Raw genomic sequence first — 16,234 nt, forward strand, 5'->3', positions numbered from 1 at the left:
CACAATGAGGCTGGTCTTGAAACGCTTCTCATTCCCACTCGGAGGCTGTCTACTGACTCCCACAGAAGTCTTGTCTTGGAGGGAACCGTCACATCTCAGAACTCACTGTATGTGAAATGACGAAGAGGCCATCACAATGGCCAAGCTTCAAGATGGTTTCATTTCCTTCATTTTCTTGTGCCCTCCTCAAACTATTCCAAAGTTGGAGTTTGGGGAGGATAGACGTGTCAATTGGTAGCTTATAGAAGCCAGCTTTGGCTCTTTCAGCCCACCAGTGCTGCCCAGCTGCTGGGGTTAAAATAAACCTAGAAAAGCTGGCCTTCTGCCCTCTCTTGAAATGAGAGTCAGGTGAGGCAGTAGGTGTAGCTGTGCCTGGGCAAGTCGTACTGATGACGGGAAAGGCAGTGGTCATGCAGTGCAAGGGTAATATGAGGGAAGGGAGGTGCGGTACAGGGCCAGCAGGGCTGAGGCTGAAATGTCATTGGTGTTGCTATCTAGAAGTGAGGTGGGTCTGTGGTAAGCATGCTCAGGTGACAAACATCTTTGCCTCGCAAATTAAAGCTTAGGAGAAACCTTGCCTCCCTGGTGTGTGAATGAGGACACTTCAGAAGTAACTCGGAAAATTCTGTTTCCCATAAAAGTGGGCACCAAGATTGTTTCTGTCCGTTCCCCAGAGAGGTGTGAGGCAGTTTACATGAGAAATGGTCCACAGGATAAGTGTCAGTCCCCTAAAAGCTGGTTCTTTTCTTTTTTTTTTTTTTTGAGGAAGATTAGCCCTGAGCTAACTGCTGCCAATCCTCCTCTTTTTGCTGAGGAAGACTGGCCCTGAGCTAACATCTGTGCCCATCTTCCTCTACTTTATATGTGGGACGCCTACCACAGCAAGGCTTTTGCCAAGCAGTGCCTTGTCCGCACCTGGGATCCGAACCGGCGAACCCCATGCTGCTGAGAATGGGAACGTGTGAACTTAGCCTCTGCGCCACCGGTCTGGTCCCCTGGCTCTTTTAATCTATATCACCAAGATGACATTGAGTGGCACGTTTCTTCTGCCTTTGAGACAATTCCCAGTGGAGCTAGGGGGTCGAAAAGCACCTGATTGTTGGACACCATGTCAAGAAAGGTGGTTCAACTTTTACTCTGGGGTTGCGATGGGAGCAGGAGATAAGTATGTATTCTGCAGAAAAGAATCCAGGATTACCTGGAAGAAGAGAAACTATGGGTGATGCTTTGCCGCATCAAAGTCATGGACGTTTCTCACAGATACGTGATGGTCTTTATATCTATATTAGCCTCTTTGTCTTTTTTAAAGCAAACAAGTATAAAAAATGTGTAATATTCCTCTAATCTTGGCTATTAGGAAGTGCCTTTAGGGTGTCCTCCATGGACTGGAGAGACTAAGAAACAAGAGACCTATCTTCCCATTAGCTCTTCCTACGCTTCACCTTAAAGCGTAAACGTATTCTCTAAGGTTTATTTAACTTTCTGCCCAAACCTCTAGTGTCAGTGCTTCTTTTTTTATTGCCTTTATGGATTTATTTTTCCTAATATTGATATTCAATTTAGAAATTATTTTGTATCACTCTAAGATGCTGAGTTTTTAAAATAAATTAAAAGATTTTTATTTAAAAAAGTTTTTTTATTTCAAAAGATAGGTAATTTTGCGCAAATATTCTTGATGAAAATACGTAACTCTCTCTGACATTTTTCAGATGTGATTTTGATTTCCACTCCATAATTAACTAATTTAAAGGATCATAAACCAGTTTATCAACATCACTCGTCAATCCAGATAATGGATGTAAGAGTGTTTTGACAGTTGAGTGGTTCTGATCATTGTGTAACTCCAAAATGTGCTTTAGTCAGTCGGCAGGAGAAAGCCAATATGGAGAGTTCGACAAAGTGAAAATGTTGAATTATTTTCTAGCACTAAAGTTGTTCTTTCATTAACTAGCATATCAATTCTTTCTTTGTATCTTAAAAATCATAATATCTGGGTTCTGTGGTTTGTTCCAGGGAAAATAATTTAATCTCTCTCTTTTTAAGCCAAATCGGAATGTCACCAATTACCTTTATTTACCTGACTTTAACAGACATGTGAAATTTCACCCCATGAGCTGAACACACAACCTTCTGACATTTATTATCTTGCTCAAAGGTGAGCAGAGAAAGAGCTTTGCTGTTGCCCCTGTGATTTTAGGGATTATCTCTGGTCGACAACTGGCCTGGGCCCTAATGCTCTTTTAGGTGGTTGTGTTTGTCTAGACAGGACTGGGCGGAGATAGCATCATTCCCATCACGCCTGATTTAACTTGGCCTTGGATGATATCACAGATGGGGCTGGAACCTTTCACAGTAGATTACATCAATTTAACCATTGTTTCAAGATTTTATCTTTTTGTTTGAATAGCTTAGCTCCAGAGATAACATTTTATAGACCCATGCTCCTTCTAAACAAATGTTGCTGTCATATGGACCTATTCTGATGTCTCTCCCATGACAATGGATTTTCCTGAGTCATCCTTGGTCTGGTGTTTCCTGATCCTCACCGGGTTATTTGTAGTTGGAGCTGGGGCCACCAGTGAAATCTCTGATTCTTGACCACTGATTTTATCTGTGCAAAGCAAACCAGAATGGACAGGGATGAAGCCATTTATAGAACCTTCTCGTCACCATGCTGGGGAGCGCAGGCTTACACTGCATTAGGATGGTTAACGTAGAGAGCGAGGGGTTTTGTTGGCATTTGGTTTGATCCTGATTACACGATTAGCTTCAGGATTATATGGGTAGGATAAAATCTCTAAAGTAATGTCCATGGAAGTAAATAGCTGATTGATAAAACAATTTTGGCTGGTCCTTTCAACCAGATCTCTGAACAAAATCCAGAGGTAGGGGCTAGGTTAGGACATGACACTTGGGTTCCTGGTAAAAGAGTGCCAACTTTTCGTTCTTGAGATTGTGTCCATTCCCCAGTTGTTATTCGGCAGCAGAGAGCAACTCCCCTGGTTCAGTAGAGCCAGAGCAATTTGGAAGGTCAAAATTTAGTATATTTAGAGCTAGAAGAGCCAATGTAGCCAATTTAAGCAAAAGATTACTTTCTTTGAGTGTAGACTGTCTGTCCATGAAGACTCAAGTTCTGTGCACGGCCAAGCTATTTTGTTTTGGCTGGCTGACTTATGGGTTCTGTTTTCTCCCCCTCTCCAAAGTAAAAATATTGACACATGTGAATTCAGTGAGATGATTAGGGAAAGGGATGGATGGGATGACAGTGAGCAGATTCTGCGAGTCTATCAACATCTGCTGCTTTGGGAGGGCTTGGGCACAATTTGATGTCTTCTGATGGCAAAGTGAAGCATCCTGGGCAGCCACTGGAACTCTTCATTCTTGTTCTGCTCTGTTGCTCTGCTCCTGCTCTGAGGGTTGAAGGCTATGCCACTGTCACTTCATAGTGAAGTGTCACATGTGTCCTCATGTCTTGGCCAGCAGTGCATTCTGGTTCTCATGGGGGCTCCTCTTCTCAGTGATGTCCCCCCAAAGCTAGCTGGGACTTATGTATGTCCCCCACCCCCCACCCCGCCCCAGGACCCAGACGACATGCCACGATGCCCTGGTCCCCATCCAGCTCAATTCAGCCCTCAAGAAAAACCCGAGCTTAAAAGAGGGCCAGCCTTCTGAGAACCATCAGACTATACACTTGATACAGGAGTTAAGAAACCTGTGTTCTCTACCCAAATCTGCCTTGGATTTGGGCTCTCCACTTTCAGAGTACTGATTAATATTGTGTTACATTGCACAGCTTATTCTAAAGGTATCCTTCATCCTTATGACAACCCTCCTGCCTATCCAATTCAAGAACACTGAGTGCCAGTACCGTGGTTAGAGGGGGCAGTTGGAACCTCCTTGGCCTGGGCTTCCTATTTCCCCACGAAAAGACTCTCTCCAGGAGCTCTCACCTGATAATAATCAGCCCTTGCTCTCTCTCTCCATGTATTTCAGTCTTGTCCTCCAAGTCCTATATTTTCGAGGGGAAGCCTGTGGTTTTCCTGGCACCGGCCATGACTTGGAGGGTCAATATGGCTAAATCTGGGGTTCGGCATTGGGAAGCCCATGGTTCCTATACACTGAGTCGCCTCCTCCAGCCTGGTCTTTCTCAGGATGAAGCTGATATTTTTATCTATATCTGCCTTACTCTTTTATCTTATCCCTCATTTGGTTTAGAGCTCAGGTGGGGAAAACAGAGGTATAGTTTATTGGGCCCCTAACACCATGCTTGATAGCCAACGATGGTTGAAATAGAGTCCCCACTCTCAGAAAGCTCTCAGAGCAGTGGGGGGAAGTGGGGGAGATGGAATTGTTGTGAATGAGTGTAACTGGGGGGCGGTGTAGAGTGGAATTCAAGAGCTCCACTTCTGGACTCATTCAACCTTGGCTGCATCCCCAGATGTTCCACTTATGAGATGAGTGACCCTGGGGAAGTTACTTTACTTCAATGCGTCAGTTTTCTCATCCATAAAATGGAGATAATAATAATAACCATCTCACAGAATTGTCAAGTTTCAATGAGATGACATATATAGATTGATTAGCACAGTGCCAAACACACAGAAAACATTATACTTTTTGGCCACTGTTATTATTAAAAGTGTGATGCATCTGGTGTGGAATCACAGGAGGAGAACTGACTCTTCATGTGAGTGCTATTATCCACAAAGAGGTAGAAAATAGATCTGTCCATATTGTGGAGTGATGGTTAGAAAAGCGACCCCAGACTGGACCTAATACATTTTTGTTGAGCATCACTCTGTAGATTCCAGTTTGCTTTTCATTAATAATAGTTCGTATTAATTGAGTGTAGCTATTGTCCAGACTGGCATCAGGCCACAGACAGAGGGAAAGGCAATCACTAAGTACATATGGTACTAATTTATATTCAATTGCTAAAGCAGCTATTTCCCTAGTGCCAGAGAAGAGTAGAAGAGACAACAAGAAGAAGAAAGAGAGGGAAAGGAAGAGAATGAAGGGAGAAGGGGAGAGGAAAAAAGTGTGATTCCGTTCCTTCTCATAAATATGGCTGTGAAACCCTTGATGTTAATATCACCAAAGTGATGAAATTAATTTATGGACTCAGAGTATAATAATTCACAACTGATATGTGGAAGTCACACCCCAGATTAGGATGGATAGAGTGCAGATGGAAAGAGGGATGTGAGCAAAAGAAGGGGGAAAAGACCTTCATAAAAAAAAAGAAAGGGGATAGAGAACTCTACCACCATTCTCCTTTATCTGTCCACTTCTACTAAGATATATGTAATTTTGCACTCTCGTAATTATAAAGTTCACATGTACACTTTTTCATCCATATCATCTCTATGAGACACTCAGTTTTATGAGATGACTTTTTTCATATTCAGGTCTTGCTCTTATTTCAATGTTCTGGTATTTCCATGACTTCACAGTGGGAAGAAGGGGACCTTGTTACAATCCTCTTTATTACTTCTGACATCCAACTACCCACTTTTGAACTCACCTCAACCATCCTCCCCGCTGGCTGCTCTATTCCAGCCTCCTTCTTGCTCTTCAACCATCACAAGCACACTTGCTTCCCAGTGTGTGAGGGTCCGTCTGCCTGGACCGTTCATCTCCAGCCTTCCACACTTCTCACGCCTCCACTACCTTTAGATCTCTACCAGTGTCATCTTAGAAGCTTTCCCTAACCATTTTATCTAAGATGGGACTCTCATCTCTGCCAGTATACCCTGCCCTTTCCTTTGTGTTATTCTCCAAAACAGTAATCACCATCTGACGTGGTATACATTTATAGGTTTACTTACTGTTGTCTTTCCTTCTGTGTTAGGTTGAGTTCCCTAGAAGGTGAAGCTGAGAGAAGGATTCAAATGTGTATTGAGGGAACGCTTTTCAGGAAAATCCTTTAAAGGGAGGGAGCGAAGCAGGATAGCAGTGGGGGAAGCAGCCAGGCAAGGATGTGGTTTCAGAGAAAGGCTAGTTTTGAGAAAGAACTTTTTGGTCCATAAATTGCACCTGAAGACAAGAGGTTGGTCCTTTGTACCCTACCAGTCAGTCATTGGCTATAGACTGGGGAGAGGGCATTAGGACTTCCTGGCTGAGGGAGTGCTCCTCAGCTGAGGTCAATTCTCTTGGGGATGGGGACAGCTGGGAGCTGGGAGCCAGCACACGTAGAAACTGGGAAAGGACATGCTGGCCAGGAAAGGAGAATTGGAGACAGGCAACTGAATGACATCTTTCATGCCTCCACTACAATATAATCTCCATGATATCTGAGGCTTGATCTTTTTTGTTCTGTGCCGTATCTCTAGCACATAGAGCAGAGACACTATGTAACAAATAAATGAGCTTATTGAACTTGCACAGTGCTAGGTCCGGGGACACAAGGGTGATGAGACAGATTCCCACCATCATGAGCTTATGGTCTAATGTGAATTCAGATACAGACGATTAAAACACAGCCAGACAAGTACTGTGTTAGGAAATGCAGAGGGGGCTAAGAGAGCCCAGTAGGGGCACTTAAAGTCCAGAGTTTGGGAGGAGCTGGTACTACAAGCCTTGTGATATGGTCAAGGGCTGTTTTTTCCAGGGTAATTCTTCACAGTCAATGGAGTGCACATGGACAAAGTTGGGAAAATACCTGTAAGACTGTAGCATTGCAACAAAGATTCTAGTCCAGTTGTGTCTCACCTTATTTCATGTCTCAAATAGAATGGCTGAGAGGAGAACAACCTGAGTCAGGACCTGTCCCATTTGTCCCTGAGTCTGTTTCCCCACTTGTAGAATGAGAGGGTGGAATGGTGAGTTTCCTTTGAGAACTGACCTTTGAGTATGTTGAGGGGCATGAGCACTGGGCTCTGCCCATTCTGTGGCAGGAAGCCAGAGAATGCCAGCCAGTGCTTTAATGCCACCAGACAGCCAGTATGTCCTGGGATTGAGGGGTTCCCTTGGACATTTGGTACTTGGCATCATTTTTTCTCCAAAGGCACCAGGGTGTTATTTAGGTTTAATGTTCAGTAGGGAGGTCTGTTTTAAAAGAGAGGACTCAAGTGCCCTGACGAAGACAGCTACCACAGCGACACTGCGGCCCCCGCTGGTGCTCTGTAAACTCTGGTGATCTGTGAACTCACTTGTACAGTCTGATCTACCTGAGGGATTCTATGCTGGATGGATACAAACGACCTTCCCCAGTTTTTTCCAACTTATTTGTTGTGTGTAAGGTTCCACATATTTTGGGGAATGGTGTGTGTGTGCGTGTGTCTGTCCATGCATGGGTGCATAAGCTTGTGCATAATTGAGGAAAATGTGGTAGGAGTTGCTTTGGGTCATGTCTTCACTTACAACATGACTTTCAAGTTTGACTCATGCGCCTTAAGATACTTTCATAATTCACCTTGGAACATGGAAAAAAATAGGTTGTGGTGAAATATAAAAAGGCTGTTGAAATGTCACAAAGTGGGTTATGTAACTGTGGATTACATAATGCCTGAGGGTAGGGGCTAGAGAAGGGATATTGTTCAGAAATTTCTAGTAATTTGAAGTTGTTCAAAAACAGCAATGATCTCGGGCATTATTGTGTTTGTTGCTAGCTTTTGGCAGACGTATTCTGAGGGCTGTTAGCCCTCCCAGGTTGGGCAGTCAACCTGAGCACAGAGGTGGATCTCCGGCTCTGAATACCTCACCTCTGCCCCATTCCTGTGAGCTTTTCCACCTCTCACTGGGTGCTCTTGATTGGCTGTTCTCTTACCCACCCCTTGAACAATTGCCTTAAGGCCTGCCATGTTTAATGCGGCCTACCCTGCTGATTTATTTTTCCGGCTTTGCGCTTGAATTTCCTCTAGATTTAGAGCTTTGATTGAAGAGATATAATATGTCAGAAAACTAGGTGGTTTGATTTAGCAAATACTAATTTTTTGTAAGATGATAGTTTCCTGAATGCCAGTTAGTTATTAAGTATGTTTTATGTAACTTTGTTGAATGTTGGAATATTTGTGAAAATAAAAGGTGGGTTCATATCGCCATGGTTCATTAACTGAATGCTGACCTAAGTAATGGTAATACAGTGTCATGGGAGGAACCCTGGAGGAGGGGGCTGGAGAAGGTGGTTCTTGTGACCTTTGGCAAGTTGCTTGGCCTCTCTTGGCCTCAGTTTCTCCACAGAACTAGATAAACTTTAAGGATCCTTTTACCTCTGTGAGAATAGTCCTGGGTCTGTGTGGTTGGAAAGCGCCTCAAATCAGCGAGAATGTGTTTTTATTCAGGTATCTTAAATTAATCTCTTAGAACTCAGGGTCAGTTCTTGTGTCAGGACTTGTGAAGAATGAAATCAAGCAGTGAAGGCTCCAGCCTATCGGACATCCTAACTTAATTTTGATCAAATGTTGTTTTCTTTAATGAAATAGATTACTACAATAATAATACGCTTGGGTGAAGGGTATTGGCTCCGGACCAAGGGCCTGTTTTTTAGCTCTCCTAGTCCTTGTAAGAGAAAGCTGATATTTTCATCAGATCTGGGGTATGATCCCCCGTGGGAAAGCGCATGTCGTAGAAGCCAATACGTATATTGCCCTGGGGCTTCCAGGGAAATTCTATCCTGGAGACAATCAGAAATGTTCATGTATTTCTTTTTCTCATGAGCAAAAATGGAGCTTCACCAACAAATTTGGAAAGTTGTCATATTTCAGCTGCTTTCCTTTTCAAGGGAGGGCTGTACAATGCTGGATAAGGGGAGAAAGACTTTTGCAGGAAGTGTTTTTTTTTTTTCTGGAAGGGAAGAATCCACTTTTGAAGAATCCATTTCACTGTCATGAAATGTCATTTATATTATGAGCCACATTTAGAAACTCTGGTCCTTTGCAGATAGGCATGGCCATTAAGTGATGGCCAGTCACGCTTACGTAATATCTCATTACAGCCAGAGACACCATTAAGGCCATTAGCTGTTACTCACACTGAGGAGGACAGAACAAAAGAAAACTGGCAAAATGTGATCAGATAGGATTGTCATTTTTTGTCTTAAGGAGTCATCAAAGGGGCATTCTATAGGGGCTGAGTGGTTACAGTGGGTTAGTTCTTTGCGTTATTCCATCAGCCCTAGGTCAAAATACCTTAATACCCTCTTTGCCCTTTCAACATGCTCAGACACTCCAGGTGGAGTGGGCAGGACTTGGCTGGTCTACCGGGTAGGGAGGCAGCCCCCGGCCATATGGATGTTTCCATTTGAGGACTTAAACTAGACATCAAGACATTTCGTACAATTTCAGTTGTTTTCTTTTCCAACATGATAAATATGATCAAAAGAATCCCATTAAGTTTAAATATTGTAGTTTATTTAATGGTATAAAGCGAACCCGACTGAAACTTTAGCCGTTCTTTTGGACACGACTACTGCAAGATGAGATGGTATTGGCAAACCCAGCGTTAATGTACTGTGAGAGCGGGAGCAATTTTCCTCTCTCCTCGTAAGGAGGGAAAGACTCAGTCCTGGATTTTCACCTCCCTCCTTGATTTATTAGGTTTTACAGGATACTTAACGTGGTATGTCCTTTATCACTAAAGGAGGGTATTTCACTTTGAGGAAATCCTACACACTAAAAAAAGGAATTTAGCAATTAATAGGGTAAAATTCACACTACTAGCAAAAGTTTCAGTACTTTCCAAAAGGCTCCTGTAGTGAAGCACCCCCAGTGCTTGAAAAAGAACGTGCTAAGCGAGGAACATAAGCCTGTTTCCTGAGTAATGACTTCAGGTAAATTGACGCAAGCATAGCCAAATGCTCTTTGAGCTGGGCAGGACCCAGGAGAAATCAGCTAATTTATAATTGTACTGCCCGTGTGCACTGGCATCGAACCTTCCACCCTACTTGGATGCAAAATTGTACTTTATTGCTCAGAAAGTTTTTTTTTTGGACCACCTCAGTGCCTCTAAACAAGAGGCTCTTATGGGTGACAACCTTTTATTTATGAGAAAGACATTTTCAAATCTTTAATTTTTTATTTAACTTTGTTTTTACCAGAAAATAAGGGACTGTGTATGGTGTATTCATGGAGACCAAATTAACTAATAGCATTTAACTGTGGGTTGAGTGTTCTGGGGAAGTGTTTGGGAAGTGAACTTACAAACAGGAGTCCAGTGTTCAGGGTCCCTAGAGAAATAATGACGGGTCCTACTCACTGAAGATTTTATGCCTCAGGGCAAGCAGAATGCAGTAGAAGAGGGAAGGAGAGAGACCAAGCGTGTGTACCAGTTAGAGTGATGTTTTGACCAACCTGATTGTTAGATACTTTTTGAAAAACAATGATTTATACAAGTTGTTATTTAGAACAACTTATGAAACCCTATAATAAATATACTTGTGGATAACTGGGTTTGGCTGTTAAGAGAAATCCGGAGCTATTTTTCAAAATGGCTTGCAGACTGCTGGACTCCTTCTGAAATGCTGGTTGCAAGCTTCTCACAGCATAGCTACCACCAAATTGAAGCTCTTTTTGTCTCTGAGCCAGAGACCCTGGAGGATTATCTTTTTAAGTTGTTGTTGTGTTAGAATCTTCTATTTTGAACAAATGGGCTAGTGAGAACAAAAGTAGAAGTGGCACTTGCTCAAAGAAGAGAAGATTTAACTTAGAAAACCTTAAAACACTTTTATTATCATTTTTTAAATGCAGGAAGCTCTTCTTTTTATTTTCTACTTTTCTGTTACACATCTATACCACCTCCCACGTGAAGGGATCAGGGAGGAGTTTAAAGAATCAAAATGATTTTTTATAACAAATCTTCTAATTTTTTTTATCGTGTGCCCAGGAAGCAGAGAGGATCTCAAAATGCCGTTCTTGTCCTTGGCCTTCACCCTCTCTCTGCCCCACTGGTTCCTTCCTTCTTCCTCATTTAGTCTGAATTTTAATATGTAATATTCAAATGCACTCATGACGCTCATTTCCTTTTAGTGGAATTTTCCAGTAAATATACTGACTATATTGTTCATAGGAAATTAACCGATGGTGGTATGCCAGTGGGTATGATAGTCAAAACATTTCTTTGGAAGTGACAATGACCTAGAAGGATTTGAAAAGAGTCACAGAGAGAAGAGAAGCATAGTTGTAGAGTTTGCCTGGGAGCAGGGTCAGAGGAGAAAGTCTTTAGAAGAAATGCAGCCACCGGAGAGAGCCTACGGGGAGGGATGTGAAGGAAGGTGACACTTCACCCATCTCCAAGGAGGCAGACAGCAGCTCACCCTGGGAACCAAGGCAGTCTTATTTGTGCAGAATAAGCACAAATAATTTTTATTTAAAGAAATTTTCTAAGGAGAGCTTTTTCTTCCTTAGAGTAAAATGTTAAGAGAGTAAATATTTTAGTTGGATAGTTTCTGAACGCAAGTGAGCACAAAGTGATCACAAATTCATCAGATTATGCCTGTTGTCTGTTGTAATTATTATAATTATTAATTATAATTATTATTAACACCCCCTTTCACTTTCAAAAATGTCTCAGTTTGTGTAATAAATTATATGGTCATGTTGATGCTAATCAGGGTCAGCCTTTGGAAATGGAACGTTTATTGAATTGAGTGGTAGATCACAGAATCCCATCTTCGCTGGTAAAGATTTTGCAGTCTACAACAGAAAATTCTAGAAATAGTATTCAGTGTGGAGGGAGGGTGAATATTTCTGTCTTAAGAACATACACAGGGGGTGACCTCAAGTTCTCATTTCTGACTTCCTTTCGTGGTAATGCTTGCCAGAGTATCTCTAAGAGATTTCATTTTCTTTTGTACAAGAATCAGGAAGGGAACAGGAGACAAGCGTTAATATGACATATGTACATAAACATCTTTTACATCAGTGAGGCAAATGAAACTCACTTTTTTTTCCCTGCTAGACTTATACAATGATGCTGCCAGGAATTTCCATCTCAGGACATTAGTAAAAACACAGACAGAGATCTCCAATCATTGTGATTAAACCCTGGAATCCAACATCATTAGAAAATTCAGGGGAAGATCGTTATCTTTCTGTGATGTTGCAATGATGATGAGACACACTTGTACATGCTGATGCTTCCGTCTAAGCACAGCATCGAAATGGAATTCTTTCCTCAGCCTTGAACTAACTGCTTAGTCATCCTCAGAGGACGTGAGTTCTCTCAAAGGCTCACCCACAGAACTGTGTGAAGACGGTTGCAGTTCAACAATTCATCCAGTAGGGAGGAGCCACCAGCTCAAATATTGTGTTCTTCAGCCGAGTTCTTTCTAAGTTTCCTGCCAGTTCCAGGTCCTCTAGTGATAACTTGTCTTATTAATGAACAAGCTGGCACAGTAAATTGACTCTCTGAGATGCATAGAGATCATGGTCTTTTCATTAGTGATTTATAATGAATACAAATCTGAGGGCCTACTCAGTGCCAGGTGGTATGTCCTCTCAGTAACTCTCTGAGTAAGAGACTAATGAGATCATTATTTACATAAGAAAACTGAGGTTCAGGGAGCCCAAGTGGGGTGTTGTAAGTCAGAGGCAGGATTTGAAACTAGAATTCCTGAGCATTTGTCCTGATGGTTTTGTTTTGCTTTAGTTTGTAACTGTACTCTACCATTTCATGCTTCTAAGAAGATAGACATTTTCTAGCTACAAGTGAGGCACAGAGGCAAGAAGCCTCCAGAAGATTGGGTGTACTCTGCCTCACTTCGGTTGCCTCTGAATTTGCTGACTATGTGAGTACTGGGACGAGGCCACTGTGTAGAGCGAAAAAGTAACTGGCTTTGAACCTGGATACACGTGGGTTTAAACCCTAGCCCCACCACTCCACCGCCCACTCAGTCAATATTGATTCTTTCAGGCCCAGAGATAACAGTTTTGTACAAGAGAGAAAATATTCCGGGTAAAGTTTTTTATTCTTGCTGCTCGTCAGTTTTGTCATCTCCAAAATAGGGGTCAGTGTACCCCTAAACACTGTGGACGGTAAATGTTTAAAGTCATTCAACATATCATGGAAAGAAGGTGATATGGTCATTGAGGGCAAAATGGTGGCAATGGTGACCCAGGGCAAAGCAGGTTTTGCAGGCTGAGGACAATCTGATTGGTCCAACATTTTTAGAACCCTCCAAATGTAAAGGCATGTATCATCATCTATTTCAATTAGCCAAGTCCTGAATTCTTTTTGTGACATTAAAGAAATGAGTTATCTCTTCCCTCACTTTGTATAGATTGAACATGCTTTCCCCCCAAAAAGTTCAGATGTTGAAATCAAATCCCCCAGTGTTATGGTATTAGGAGGTGGGGCCTTTGGGCGGTGAATAGGTCCCAAAGGTAAATAAGATTAATTCCCTTATAAAAGAGACCCCAGAGGGCTCCCTTGTCCCTTCTGCTGTGTGAGGACACGGTGAGAAGACGGCAGTCTATGAACCAGGAAGTGGACACTCACCAGACACCAAATCTGCTAGTGCCTTAATCTTGGACTTCCAGCCTCCAGAACTGCGAGAAATAAATTTGTGTTGTTTATAAGCCACTCAGTCTGTGGTATTTTTGTTATGGAAGCCCACACAGACTAAGATACACTCCAAGCTCTGAAATTTCACCAGAGTCTCCAAAATAAAGATGATTTGTGATTGGAGAAATGGGTGTCAAAGAGTTGTCACCACGGCAATGGAAAAATTCTGTCTCTTTCTCAGAAAAAGTTGGTATCTAGATATCTGATATAACATCTTTTGAGAGATATATTTAAAAGACTGAATGGGAGCAGGTGTCTTTTTCTATGAGCAACGTTTGAAATTGTAGTGATGATCGTTTAATGTTTACTGAGAACTTTTGGTCTCTCAGAAGCACATTGTTCCTTAAGGAACTTTTTCTTTCCTTTTTTTAGTAGAATGGTTGAGAACACGTGCTCAGGAAACTGAAGAATCAGAATGTTGGAGCATGAGGAGAAGTTAAAGATTTTCTAATCCAACCTCCTCATTTTACAGATCGGAACACAAGTGGGGTAATGTGTCTTGTCCAAGGTCATTCTTTAATTCATTCATTTAACAAATATTTATGGCATGCCTATCATATGCTAGGTACTGTTCTACTTGTTGGGGTTGCAGAAATGAGCAGAAGAGATGTGGTCAGTGTTGTCATGGATTTATGTTCTAGTGAGAAGGGAGATATTCAATAAAAATTAAACAAATAAATACATAGTAGGTCAGGTAATGGTGAGTGTTAAGAAAACAAAATTAAGCAAGGGAAGGAATAGAGGGCAATGAAGGAGAGTGTCTTTCAGACAATGCTCAGTGAAGGTGGCATTTGAGTACAGTCCTGAGTGAGGTGAGGGAGTGAAGCATATAGATATCTGGGAAAAGAGCATTCCAGGCAAAGAGATCAGCAAGTGCAAAGGCCCTGAGAAGGACTTGCACTCAAAAGTCAATGTGGCTGGAAGGCATAGACGAAGGGAAGAACTGTCAGGGAGTGTGATCTGAGAGTAGTGAGGGGAGCGGGGAAACCATATGGGCCTGGTGGGCATGGTAAGAGCTCTGGGCTTTTAGGCTCTGGAGGGTTTTAAGTAGAGGAGTGACATGATTTATTTATGTTTTAAAAGGATGACTCCTGAGCTAAGCTCAGACCAGAATCCAGATCCCTTTCAGGTATAGCTCATAGGTCTTCCCACTATGTCATGCAGCTCTCTACACTTGCAGTTGAACCTAGATAACAGATCTTGGAAAATTCTAGGAAATCTCTGTCTTTATAGTATTACCAAGATTGCTGCTTTCAAGCAGAGTTTGCTAAACACAAAGCAATAATAATTATGCTCACACCTTTTCTTTTCTTTCTCTCTCTAAAGGAGAAATAACATTTAGATCTTTTAATGTTTCTTCACTAGGAACTTCATAATTAAAAAAATATATACTTAGGGAAAATAAAGCAGTGTGCCTCCTGCTGAAAAATCATGCACCCCTTACTTGGGATTTAAATGAGTGGAAAAAGAAGCTGCCTTCTGAGGTTATTTTGTCAGTTCTCAGCCCACCCATGCCTTTTAGTTCTGCGTATCACTGGTCGAGCTGTGGTTGTAACGGGAGTATTGCTTTTTAGACATTCTTTATGGTAATAATAACAGCTGCTGTGGACGGAGAGTCTCTTTGGAGCTAGACCCCTTTCATATACTGCCTGCTGAGGGACAGGCCTTTATCCTCAGTTTCCAGGAAACTGAGGCTCAGAGAGGTTGAGAGTTGGTCTACATCGACTCATTCAGCAAGCAGCAGAGCCAATATTTGAATCCTGTCTGGCTTCGCTGCTGGGTAGTGACCATGCCACGTCACGGCCATGATTAATGGAGAAGTTCCACTCATTAGGATGCTTGAACGGAGTTAAGATGTCAAATGTGCCCTCACGTTCTGCTGCTTTTAAATACTTGTTTTAGAGTAAAGGAATAACAGAATTCAGGCTGGAAGAGACTTGGAAGCTCATTTAGTCCACAAACTCCCAGTTGATTCCTGCAAAAGCTTCGTCAAGTGACCTCCCCAGGCCACCACTATGCTGTGCTCCACTAGAGATATGAAACTCCCAAGGCGATGTTTGCATCACTGGGCTGTTTTGAAAATTTTAGAGTTCTTCCTTAGAGTGAGTCTCTCCCTTTCAACCTTTGAAAGGTTGAAGCCACATGGAATAGAACCCTCCACGTAGTAGAAGACAGTATTCATGTTCCCATTCAGACTTCTATGCTAGAAGAATTCCTTTTTTACCTATTTTTTTCTCATATGGTGTAGTTTGAGGTCAGGTTTCCATCCTGCTTAATTTCTTCTGCACACATTTGAGTTGGTGTCTATCCCTTTTAACGAGGGACATCCAGTGCCTAAGACAGTTTCCTTGGTAGGGTCATATCATGTGTCTGCCACTGAGCGTAAGGTCATGTTGCTGTTGACTCATGGTGAGGTTACCACTGACTCAAGCCCCACTGTCTATTTTACCCACATTACTGCTAATAAAGCACATCTTTCTCATCCTGTACTAGTACAGTTTTTAGTCCTACTTGCCAGCATTTATCTTTATTCAGTTTATTTCATTAGATCAGTCCATTGCTCAAAATTATCGGGATATTTTGAATTCTAATTTCAAGACAAACAAACCCTACTTATAAGAAAATCACTTTGCCTCACACACAAATTTTTATTTCTTTTGCATGCCACTTATTTTCATTATGCAAACGATGTTTTGTAGCACAGATGGAAATTTGTGTGTGCATTGTTTTTGAA

General features: G+C 42.0%; 1 long non-coding RNA gene across 1 annotated transcript in view; it reads left to right on the forward strand.

The window, feature by feature from the left end:
* LOC139083561 (uncharacterized) overlaps positions 1-14,885 on the forward strand; it is a 208,385-nt gene extending 193,500 nt beyond the window's left edge. The window contains exon 5 of the long non-coding RNA XR_011540397.1: positions 13,873-14,885. This is a non-coding gene — a long non-coding RNA (uncharacterized lncRNA). The remainder of the gene's footprint in view (positions 1-13,872) is intronic.
* Positions 14,886-16,234: the final 1,349 nt, after the last annotated feature.

This window comes from Equus przewalskii, chromosome 5 (genome assembly GCF_037783145.1).
Source record: "Equus przewalskii isolate Varuska chromosome 5, EquPr2, whole genome shotgun sequence".
Classification (NCBI taxonomy): domain Eukaryota; kingdom Metazoa; phylum Chordata; class Mammalia; order Perissodactyla; family Equidae; genus Equus; species Equus przewalskii.